This window comes from Marmota monax, unplaced genomic scaffold, assembly GCF_021218885.2.
Source record: "Marmota monax isolate L192 unplaced genomic scaffold, Marmota_monax_Labrador192_F-V1.1 WCK01_AAM20220418_F8-fsc00163, whole genome shotgun sequence".
Taxonomy (NCBI): Eukaryota; Metazoa; Chordata; class Mammalia; order Rodentia; family Sciuridae; genus Marmota; species Marmota monax.
In genome coordinates this window covers 2,134,113-2,147,086 of record NW_026693660.1, presented here as the reverse complement: position 1 = coordinate 2,147,086, position 12,974 = coordinate 2,134,113, and the positions used below count along the sequence as shown (strand labels likewise).

Below are 12,974 nucleotides of genomic sequence, written 5' to 3'. Positions count from 1 at the left end.
AAAATATAAAAAAAAAAAGTCTCACTATATAGACTAAGAGTTTAAATAAGGACCTCACAGCACTCACTTAAATAATAATTAATAGATGTGATGCCCTGACGCTGATTGGTAACATCTTTGTGAGTAGTACAAGGTTTTTTTAAAAAAAAAAACAAAAAAAAAACTGCACATTAAAGAAAGCAGATGTCTCTGCTTCTACCCTCATGATATGATTTAATAATATGAGGTTTGCTAACATCATGCATCTGATTCTATGATCTTAATCTCATTCCCCTATATTGACTAGACATGCAAAACTACAGGACATTGGCTAAAGAAACACTGTCTCAGTGGCATATTCATCTGAAAGAGAACCATTGCTAGGAGCAACAATGATATTACCAATTTAAAGGAACAATCTTAACACTTGATGCTGTTAGCATTTCATCCCTTTTTATGGAAGGGTGAGTAACCCAGTTACAATCAGGTTAATTACAGTTTTTAATAATTCTTATCAATCAGTTAATCAAGGTAATTGTAAGCTCCATCAAAGTTCTCACCATTACAAATACTGGTCAAGAAGATATTTTTAAAAGTAAACACAAGGTTGCTAATCATAGTTGTTCTCTACTTTTCTCAACAATTTTATGCCACTTAGTTCAAGAGTCTTCCCCCATAATCCATTCTTATTAACATCCTGGGGGGTTTTTGTTGTCGTTTTTTTCTGTGGAGTGTTTTGTTTTGTTTTGGCACCAGGGATTAAACCCAGGGGTACTTAACCACTGAGCCACATTCACCAGCCCTTTTGATATTTTATTTAGAGACAGGATTTCAGTGAGTTGCTTAGGGCCTCACTGAGTTGCTGAAGCTGGCTTTGAACTTGCAATCCTCTGCCTCAGCATCCCAAAAGGCTGGAATTACAGGCATGTGCCACCACGCCCAGCTAAAATCCTGGGTTTTTAAAATCCTAAAATATCAAATGGTAATGTTCATCAGCTTGCATTTTATACCACATCTCATCCTAAATTATGATCAGTTCAACAAAAGTTCAACAAATTTTACCACAAATGTCAGCCAGGTATGGAACTACATGCCTATAGTCCCAGCTACCAGGGAGGCTAAGTCAAGATCACTTGAGCGCAGCAGTTCCAGACCTGCCGAGGCAATACAGTGAGACCCTGATCTTAAAAACTACATTATGCACTTGTTCATAAATATTATTCACAAACCCGAATTCCAAAAACATGAAAATCCAAAATTTTGTAACTAATGTGGAGGCAAAACCAGAACTGAACCAATACAAAAATACCAAAGTATCTGATGAAGGAATTAGGAAGTATCTCCTGAAACTCCTTAAAAAGTTAGGTAATAGATAGTATATGCATCGTATCACCTTCCTACAACTGAGAAATTCAAAATTCCGGACAGATCAAAAGACCTTCAACATCCACCTGTATCTTTGGTTAAGGTTTAATACTGACATCATTTTTCATAAATAAAGAAACTTATAATGAGAAAGCTATAAAAAGAAGTTCTAATTCTGTAATATTTTATTTTTTAAGGTAGGCAATAAGTACACTGTTACAAATTATATAATTCTTCTTTTGCAAGTAGGAAACATTTCATAATTTTTAAAAGTACGAAAAATTATAAGTATCCAAGAACTTTTTCTTTCCTAAAAGTATTTGGAAGGTAAAAAATTTGAAAATGAGTTAAGGATCTTAAGGATATTCATATCTTTTCAGGCAGCATGGTTGACATAAACTTGTAATCCTAGCTGCTCCTGAGGCTGAGGAGGGCAAGGTCAAAGTCAAGGTCAAGGCCAGCCTCAACAACTTAAGGAGATCAGGCCTCTAAATAAAATATATTTAGAGGAAGTGGCTCAGCGGTAGAAGCCACTAGATTCAATGCCATATATGGGGGGAGGGAGGGATAGGTTGTTTATCTCTCCTGATTCAGAAATTAATTCCATGAAGAGAAAAATGCAGAGAAAACTTCATCAAGTAAAAACATACCAGCTTTATTGGTACTCATCTCTTTAGGAAATGTTTTAAGTGAAATGTTTAAAACTAGCATGCAGCCTACAAAAAATAAATTTACAAGAAATAGCTGACATGAGCCAGGCATGGGGGCACACACCTATAATTCCAGAGATGTGGTTAGGTCAAAATAGTACAATCACAAATTCAATAGGGAGACTTTGTCTCAAAATAAAAAATAAGGGGCTAACAACTAAATAATAAAAATTTTTAAAAGATGGGAAAAAAAAATAAGGGGCTAGAATTGCGGCTTGGCCATAGAGCGCTTGCCTAGCACATGCGAGGGAGGAGCCAGGTTTGATCCTGAGAACCACATAAAAATAAATAAATAAAATAAAGGTATTGTGTCCAACTACAAATTTTAAAAATATTTTAAAAATAAATAAATAATTAAAAAACGGTTAGGGATGCGGATCAATCCATGGTACCAAGGAAAAAATATCTAAGATGAAAAAAATATTTATAATACAGAAAATGAAAAAGGATATAATTTTAACATGCAAAATAATCCCAAATTTTCAAATATCCATATTTAAACATAGCTAAACAATGGGAGAAAATGTTTACTTTCCTAATAGTTTTCCAACTATGCCAAGTAGGTATATATTGCTATTTTAAAAAGGAAAAAGATTAAAAAGATTTAAACAGAAACAAAAGGAAAAAGCCATTGTAATCCAAGCTGAGCATTTCCTCTTTTTGTACCTGGTCTCAAAATCATTCCCCACACAACACTTTCAGCTACCACCACCAAAGAGCATTAGCACATAATATCAGAACTACCTGTTGGTCCTAAACATATCATAAATTTCATTATTTCCAATACAGATGCAAAATACCTAATATTATTTCAAACATGAATGGATATATTAGAAAACACTGGGGCTGGGATGTGGCTCAAGCGGTAGTGCGCTCGCCTGGCATGCGTGCGGCCCGGGTTCGATCCTCAGCACCACATACAAACAAAGATGTTGTGTCCGCCAAATACTAAAAAATAAATATTAAAAAATTCTCTCTCTCTCTACCTCTATCTCTCTCACTCTCTCTTTAAAAAAAAAAAAAAAAAAAAAGAAAACACTGTGAAGAAAGTAGTAAGATTCCCTAGAACAAGCTATGTATACAATGCAAGTGGTGATCTTTCCAAGGCAGTGGTTGAATGGCACACTGTCAGTTACAAAGCATAAGGTGGGACTTAAGGAAAAGACCTTGGAAAAGGGATTTGCAGAGCCATTAAAAGTCACAATTCCTTTCTCCTCAACCAGGAAGAGTCCATTTTCTCTTCTGTGGTATCATCTCAATAAACTCTACCAATGACTATTTTAAAACTATAATTCTTTACATGTATACATACAAATGAAAAATTACAGATTTTTTAATTCTATAGCTTTAGCCCAAAGTACCATGAAATCACACATTTAAGAATACCCAAAGATATTCAAACAGAATGCAGTGCTTCCTGGAATAACTAAGAACAGGAGCTGCATGTTTCAAAGTTTCCAAAATTAAAACAGATTTTCTATTAAGTGAAACATCACAACAGAAATGTTACACTGCACATTTTTAAAAGCCTTTTACATCATCATATAAAGTCTTTAACATAGTAGCTGATTCATAGTAAGAACTTCTCAATATTACAATATTTTCTATTTTAAAATACACGGTTTTTTTCATATTTTAAAGTACCTGAAAGTGGTATTCAGTTCATAATTAATATGTATAACTAATGTAGGTTTCCTTTGGGCTGGGGATGTGGCTCAAGCGGTAGCGTGCTTGCCTGGCATGCGTGTGGCCCGGGTTCGATCCTCAGCACCACATACAGGCATACACATACTGAAAAATAAATATTGAAATTCTCTTTCAAAAAAAAAAAAAAGAAAGAAATGTAAATTTCCTTCTTTCCTAAAAAGAATGATTTATTAAGTTGATGATAAATTCCATAAAAAAGAAAGGGCAAGGAGCTGGGGTTGTGGCTCAGCGGTAGAGTGCATGCCTCACACATGTGAGGCACTAGGTTCAATCCTCAGCACTACATGAAAACAAATAAATAAACAAGGTAAAGGTATATTAAAAAATAGATAATTCATTTAAAAAAAAAGGCAAACTTGAAATGAGGAAATATAGTATGTATTAAATGCAGTCAATACTTGCCAGAATAGTTCATTTAGCTATTTCCACAACCTTTTAAGAGAAATGTTATTATCCCATTTATAGATAAGAAAACTACAAGTCAGAAAGGATCAGTAAGACACCTAAGATCACGTATTTATCTAACTCTAAAGTCATATTTGTAGCTAAAACAAGATACTGCATATTCATCTACTATTTTACTCTCACCAAGATGCATTTAGATCTTTTTTAAATGGGTCAGAGAGGTTAAAATTAGTTTATTCCAAATCACAAACTCATGTTCCTCAAAGTCCTTCTCCCATAATCTGTTTCATAATCTGCTAATCTGTTTCAGTACCTTTTTGAGCTCCAAGCCTGAACTTCCAACTATCGAAGGAATGCACTGTTATTCCCGGGCTGCACTAAAACAGTAGCCACTAGCCATATGCAGCTTCTAAGTACTTGAAACATAGCTAGTGAGACCAACAAATGAATTAATGAAATTTTTTCTTCTATTTAATTATAATTAAAACTTTAATTTAAAAAACTGAAATTCAGCTCAGTTATTGGAAAAATTTTAAGCATGATTAGAGTTGGTATGTGAATCATTTTTTCAATTGTAAATTTCATTATTTACAGATCTAAATACAGATAGGATATTTCTGATAAAAACTTAGAATTTGAATTTATGTTGTGTAAGTTCACAATTGATTTCAAAGACCCAATATGAAGAAATAATGTGTATAGCTCACTAAATTTTAACATATCTTTCAATATCTTGAAATGGATTTTGTATATAGTAGGTTAAGTAAAATAACTATAAAGTTTAAAACTCTAATTGTTTAATTCTTTAATTTTTTTTTTAATTAAAGCCATTCATGAAGGTATACACATGCAGTCCCAGCTACTAGGGAGGCTGAGGCAGGAGAATCCGATTAGGCAAGGAGTTCATGACCAGTCTGACTTAGATTAACGTAGCATCTTAAAAATATAAAATTTTTTAATTACATATGTGATTCATATTCCTATTGGAGAATACTTTGTACAGACTGCTATTACCCTACCACTACTGTCATGGATAGCTCAATGAAAAACATCACTATCTCACTCAGAACCGTCCAACAGAACCTTCTCTGATTAAGGAAAAAGTTCTACATGTGATGATGATTTAGTGATGATGGTGATGACACTGTCTAATAGAATCTGTGACTAATCATATATTACAACCAAATGTTGTGGAGTCACAGTGCTCAGGAGACTGGAGAATATAATCTGTTACTCTTGACTTTTCTCTGAGAAAAAGGAAGTAGATACCAAAAACTAGACCAGTACAGTCCAGCAGAACTTTCTATGACTACAGAAATCTTCTATTTCTGCACTGTCGAAAAAAGAAGCCACATGTCCCATCTGGCTATTAAGCATATATAACCAGATACATTTTTCTGCTTAAATCTCTCTGGATACACTAAAATATGATTTTGTAGAACTCTGGAAATTATTTAATTTTTTAAATAATTATTTAATACGTATGTCATTCAATATTTGTGTGGCTAGTCCAACTGAAGACCTGAATTTTATGTCTTATTTCACTTAATTAGTTAGATTTAAAAATTAAACAGTCATATGGCTACTATAGTTATCAGTACTGTTCTTTGCCTAGGTGCTCCAAGTCTGGAGTCACCTTAGCCTCCTCCTGCCCAACACCAGTTCTTGCTTCACAAAACTACACATACACACAATAATGAATTACACAGTTCTGTGTTTCTTAAATCTTTCAATTTTGTATGCCTCTCTATCTCCACTGTTACTGCTTCAGTTTTCATTCTTTTCCAGGAGTAAAGCCACAGTCTCCAACGTGACCTCCTCACTTAGACTTCTCCTATCTACTCTTTGTAAAAAGCAAATATAAACCTGTTATTTCCTTTACCCACAAATCTCCAAAGTTGGTGGGTGCAGTGGCACACACCTATAATACCAACGGCTCAGGAGCCTGAGGCAAGAGGATGGTAAGTTCAAAGCCAGCCTCAGCATGCAAGGCTCTAAGCAACCTAGTGATACTCTGTGTCTAAATAAAAGACAAAAAATAGGGCTGGGGATGTGGCTCTGAGTACTCCCCACCACCCCCCCCCAAAAAAAATCTCCAAAGTCTTGCTATTACCTCAAGGTAAAATTTCAATCCTAACATGATTTACAAAGTCCTTCATCATCCAAATCCAATCTCAGACCTCATCTTTCCCATGCCTTCCACCTTCCTCTTCTTGTCCATATCATTAACACTTATTACATGCTATTATAATTGCATGTTTACTTGTCTCCCTCCCATCACCAGCATCCTCAGGGCAGAGACAAGTGTCTCAAACATTATGTTGCCACAATACAGTCAAGAGTACACAAATGAAGTATTAAGCAGGATCTCACTATGTTGCCCAGGCTGTCTCAAACTCCTGGGATCAAGCAATTCTCCAATCTCAGTCTCCTAAATAGCTATAACTATAAGCACACAAACACCATTCCTGGCTTAGATGTATATTCTAGAACAACTATAAAATTTTGCAAAAAACAAAAATTAAAATTTTATAAAACAGATATTTTTTCTAAACAATTTAAAAGAATTTTAATGTGAGTAGGCTACAAATCAATCCCTAATTTTCAACTCTTCAAAGATCCTGATATGTAACTTAAAATATAGTACAAGGGGCTGTGGGTATTGCTGAGTGGCAGAGCACTCACTTAGCATATGTGAGGTCCTGAGTTCAAGCCCTAACACCACTCAATCAATCAATACAGGCATGAGGATGTGACTTAGTGGTAGAGCACTTGTCTAGCATGTGCAAGGCCTTGGATTCAATCCCCACTTACTGCAAAAATTAAAACAAAAAACAGTATACAGATACATAATCTGTATACTGAAATGTAACACTATAATAAGGAAATGTAACACTGTTATATTTGTACTTTATTGGAATTATGAGTTTAAACATCAGAAATAATTTCTGCCTATTTTCAAAAAAAACACATAAAAATTGCTGCTGTATCAAAATTAAACATTATCAGAAAAAGTCGGGAATCGTGGCACATGCCTATAATCCCACCTACTTGAGAGCCTGAAGCAGGAGGATTACAAATTTAAGACCAGCCTAGGCAATGTAGTAAGATGCTATATCAAAATTAACAGATGGTCACAGTGGCACACACCTATAATCCCAGCAATTCAGAAGCCTGAGACAAGAGCACTCAAATTCAAGGTCAGTTTCAGCAATTTAGCAGGACCCTGTCTCAAAATAAAAAAAATTAAAAGGACGAGGAAGTAGCTCAGTGGTAAAATACCTGAACCAAGTTCAATCCCTGGTACCAAAAAATAAAAAAATAATTTTAAATAGTTTAGAAAAAGAAAGTATTAGAGCACTGGCCTAGCACATGTGTGGCCCTGGATTCCATCCCTAGCACCAAATTATTTCAGAATACCAGTTTCTGTATATCCTGGCCAACTCTACCTCAGAGATGATCTTTTGATTTCAGCCATTCTTTGTGGGTGTCTAGCTGTATCTTCTTGTGGTAGCTCATATCTAATGATGGTAAGCATTGATCTGAAGTGTTTATTACTAAGTCAGTGAAGTGTTTATTCAAATTTTTTGTCCATTTTTCCGGGAGAGTTATTTGTCTTAGTATTCAGAAGTAAGACTTCATATGTTCTAGATGCAAATCCTTTATTCAACTACATGATTTGCAAGTATTTTCTCATTCTGTCTTTTTATTTTCTTAATGATCTCTTTTAATTTTGATAAAGATCAAATCATTCCCGTTTTTTTCTTTCTTTATGAAATACACTTTTGGTATCCATATCTAAGAAATCCTATCGAGATAGGGTAGTGCACACCTGCACTCCCAGGTACTAAGGAGACTATGACAGAAGGATCACAGAGTCCACAATTTCAAGATCAGCCTAGGCAATGTATCAAGACCCCAACTCAAAGCAAGAAGGACAAAAGGAAGATTCTCCCAATTCTAAGTTCTATGAGGTAAAGTTTGAGATTCATGTTTTTGTACAGTACTTTTGTTGAAAAAACTGTCTTTCCCTCACTGAATTATTTGGATACTTTTGTCTGGGTTTATTTTTTTATCTATCTCTTCCTGTACCAATTCCATGCTGTCTTAATTACTGACATTATAGTCACTGACAGATACTGAACATCAAGCAGACATTCTTAAAAAACATGAGAGGGCTTCCTCTACAGATATTAAAACATTCTATAACACTACAGTAACTAAGAAGGTATGGCACTAGCCAAGAAACAGAAAACAATGTAACAGAGGAGAGAATCTGATTTATTACAAAGCAGTAGGAAAAAAAAGGAACTGTCAATAAATGGCGCTAAATCAGTCAACCAGAAGGGGAAAATTTTAACCTCAACTTCTACATCAGAGCACACACAAAAGTCAATTATAGCAGTCCACATAAAGGCATAACAATGACACGCCACAAAATTATTAAAGAGAAAAACTTCATGATTGTAGAGAAAGATGTGGTTTTTGTTGCTGATGCTGGTGTTTGGTTTGGTACTGAAGATTTAACCTCAGGTGCATTACCACTGAGCTACTTCCCCAGTTCTACTATTTTAAGATAGCATCTTATGAAGTTACTGAGGGTCTCACTAAGTTGCCAAAGCTGGCCACAGGCTGGGTTAGAAGTCAAGATTGCAAAGATTACAGGTGTGGAGCTGGGGTTGTGGCTCAGTAGAAGAGCGCTTGCCTCGAACATGTGAGGCACTGGGTTCGATACTCAGCACCACATTAAAAAAAAATGAATAAATGAAACAAAGATACTGCATCCATCTATAACTAAATATATATATATATATAAAAGATTACAGATTTGTGATACTGCACCCAGCAAGAAAGATTTCTTAAACAGAGGCAGGCGCAGTGCATGTCTGTAATCCCAGTGAGTGGCTCAGGAGGCTGGGGGGGGGGGGGGTTGAGTTCAAAGCTAGCCTCAGGAATTTAGTGAGGTGCTAAGTACCTCAGCGAGACCCTATCTCTAAATAAAGTAGAAAAAAAACAGGCTGGTGATGTGGCTCAGTGATTTAGCACCCCTGGGTTCAATCCCTGGTCCAAAAAGAAAAAAAAAAAAAAAAAGATTTCTTAAACAGGACATTAAAAGTACTAACCAAAAAGGTTCAAATTATTTGGACTACATGAAAATTCAAATCTCTTGTATTTCAAAAATACCATTAAAGAGAACCAAAATAGGGGCTGGAGTTATGGCTCAGTGGCAGAGCGCTTGCCTAGCATGTGTGAGGCACTGGATTCGATTCTCAGCACCACGTATCAATAAATAAAAAATAAAAGGTCCATTGACAAGTAAAAAAATATTTTTAAAAAAGAGAGAGAACCAAAATGGAAAACTACAGAATGAATATTTGCAACACAAGTAATCCAGGGGCTTATATCCAAAACATAAGAAAACTCCTAAAAATTAAATAGAAAGACAAACAGAAAACTGAAGAAGATGTCTGAATAAGCATTTCCCAAAAGAGGTTCTCCCTAAAATCAAGAGACCAGGTTTTTTGTCCAATGAATCTAAGCAGTATATGCAACCCATCCATTATCACTCAGTGGCTGTCTAGACTATCAGCTCCACTGTCCCAATACTGTGTTCAAGTAACTCCTACATAGTTGTTTAATACAATGTCATAATTAGTAAAAATAATAGTAATAATAATAATATAATAAAGCAGTGATCTGATGAAATTGTCCATTCATCACATAATATATCTGGCACCTGTAATCTAAGATACCAAAGATACTAAGGGTAAAGAACATCAAGTTCAAGGACAGCCTCAATAATTCAGGGAAACCTCATCCCAAAATAAAATGAAAAAAGTCTGGTGATATGGCTCAGTGGTAGAGCATTTAACTAGTATGCCCAAGGCCCGAGGTTCAATTCTCAGTACAATCAGGAAAAAAAAAAAAAAAAAGTGGGCCCAATGGTGATGCCTGTAATCCCAACAATTCAGGAGGCTGACAGAGGAGGACAAGTTCAAGGTCAGCCTCAGCAATTTACCTTACCAATGCCCTGTCTCAAAATAAAAAATATTCTGAGTGATATAGCCAGCCTCAAGTACTGCAATCCCCCAGTACCAAAAGAAAAAAAGAAACATAGTGGCTTACTTTCCTTCTTTAGTGAACCACTAAAAATGACTGTTCAATAGTTGCTACCCCCTTCTGAAGCAGAGGATTGATCATGTGACTCCTAAACAAAATCTATGAACACAGATTGAAAAGAATCATCAAAACACCTAGCAAACACTCATTCAATGCTTGGAACCCAGCATAGGATGCAATACCTCACAAAAAAATATTCACACCATCAAGGAATAGTAAAATGGGAAGTGGTAGAGAGGGAAAAATCAAAAGACCATCCCCCTTTATTTCCGGCTTGAGCAAACAATGATGTCACTGAATGAATTAAGAAACACCAAAGGAAGAGCATACATTCACTTCTGGATGTATTCAGCTTAAGGAACATCCAAATGGAAATACTAAGAAGCAAGCTGGATATATTGGTCCTTAAATTCAGGAAAGAGGTATAAGCAGAAGACAGAAAAACAAACACTTAGCAGATGAAGAAAAATGAGGAGGGGATGATATGCCCCGCCCAAAATTCAAACATTTAATGAACAGGTAGAGAAAGAGTCAAAAGGTTTTTGAGAAAGAGAGTCCAGGAACCAGCAAGAGAAACAGAAGCATACTCTGAAGATCCCCAAGAGAAAAGAGAGCTTTAAAGGGCTGGGGATATAGCTCAGTTGGTAGAGTGCTTGCCTCACATGCACAAGGCCCTGGGTTCAATCAAAAGAAAGGAAGAAAGAAAGAAAGAGAAAAAGAGAGAAAAGAGAAGAGAGCTTTAAAAAGGAAGGAAAAATCAACTGTCAAAAGCTGTTGTGGTAGGCAGTCTGGAAAATGGCTCTGAGTGATCTCTGTTTCACAGTGTTCATGTCATTGTGAAATTCCACCTTCAATGTGTTGGATCTAGTGACATTCTTGTAATGAACACGATGAAGCAATAGTGATAGCACATCACTTCCAAGATTAGGTTACAAAAAGACTCTGGCTAATATCTCCTCTCTCCTCTTTCCCCACAATGGTCTTGATATAGGAGAAGCAAGGTGCCATGTTGTAGTAATCTACTATGCAAAGACTGAAACAGCAAAGAACTCCTTTCTCCAGTAAATATCCCACAAACACTTGAGGCTGCCAGTAGCCACATGAATGAACCTGGAAGTAGAGCCTCTCTCAGTGGAGTTAGCTCTAAGATGACTGAGGCCTTAGTCAACACCTCTCCAGCCTGATGAGAGACCCTGAATCATAGGTACAAACCACATCCAAATTTCTGACCCATAGATACTATGAAACTATTCTGTTATTGTTAAGTTTGGGGATCATATGTTAGGTACCAATAGAAAACTAGCACGACTGCTAAGAGGGTAAATAATAGGACACAGAAAAATAGCCACTGGTGATGTTCAAATTTCATATTTTCATTGGCTACTAGTGGAAGCAAACATAAAACAGAAATAGGCTGAGAAAAAAAATCAAAGGTGAAGAAATGGAGATACATAGCAAACGTAGAAAATTCTTTCTAAGAAGCAGTATGGAGAATCCCTGGAGAACTTGGAATGGAACCACCATTTGAACCAGCTATCCCAACTCCTTGGTTTATACTCAAAGGACTTAAAAACAGCATACTACAGGGACACAGCCACATCAATGTTCACAGCAGCACAATTCACAACAGCTAAATTGTGGAATCAACCCAGATGCTCTTCAGTAGATGAATGGATAGGGAAATTTTGGTATATATACACAATAGAATATTACTCAGCATTAAGAGAGAATAAAATCATGGCTAAGTGAAGTAAGCCAATCCCAAAAAACCAAAAGCCTAATGTTTTCTTTGATATGAGAACACTGACTCATAATGGCGATGGGGGGGGGGGGGGGGACAACCGGAGGTATGGAGGAACTTTAGATAGAACAAAGGGGAGGGAGGGGGTATGGGGGTAGGAAAGACAGTGGACTGAGTTAGACATTATTACCCTAAGTACATGCATGAAGACATGAATGGTGTGAAAACACTTTGTGTACAACCAGTGACTTGAAAAATTGTGCTCTATATGTGTAATATGAAATGAATTGCAATTTGCTGTTGTATATAACAAATTAGAATAAAGAATTTAATAAAAAAAAAAGAAATCAAGCTGGAAAATGTCTTCCCACTCTGCAAAAATAAAAAAGAAAAGAAAATTCTTTCAAAGAAGTTTGGCTACAAAGCAGAGAATAACAGAACACTAAAGCATGAAGCTGGAAAAGTTCTATTAAGATAAAGACTTTTTAAGTTTAAATGAAGATAATAAAAGCCAATATAGTAGAAACTATACTCTCATGGAAACTCCTATAAAAAGTCTCAATCTCCTCAAAATTTCCTCATTAACTCTGACTTAACTGAAAACTGGCTTTCTAATTCAAGACACCCCTTGCCATGTAGCCCTTTCAAGGGAAGCTATTTGGTCTCTCACAGGCCATACCCAATACTGGAAAATGAAGCTAGTACCTTTCTTTCTCCCAATGACACTGACAGATCATTATTCCTCAACCCTCACAAAAATCCTTACTCTTTTTTTTTTTTTTTTTTTTTTTTTTCAACTGGGGATTGAACTCAGGGGCACTCGACCACTGAGCCACATCCCCAGCCCTATTTTGTATTTTATTGAGAGAGTCTCACCAAGTTGCTTAGTGCTTCACCATTGCTGAGGCTGACTTTGAATTCGCGATCCTCCTGCAACAGCCTCCCCA

At 35.9% G+C, this 12,974-nt stretch overlaps 1 protein-coding gene across 22 annotated transcripts in view; it reads right to left on the bottom strand.

Annotated features, from left to right (window-relative positions):
- The window catches only part of Erc1 (ELKS/RAB6-interacting/CAST family member 1), a 564,692-nt gene that overhangs the window by 545,031 nt on the left and 6,687 nt on the right, over positions 1–12,974 (bottom strand). The gene's annotated exons all lie outside the window — the stretch shown is intronic.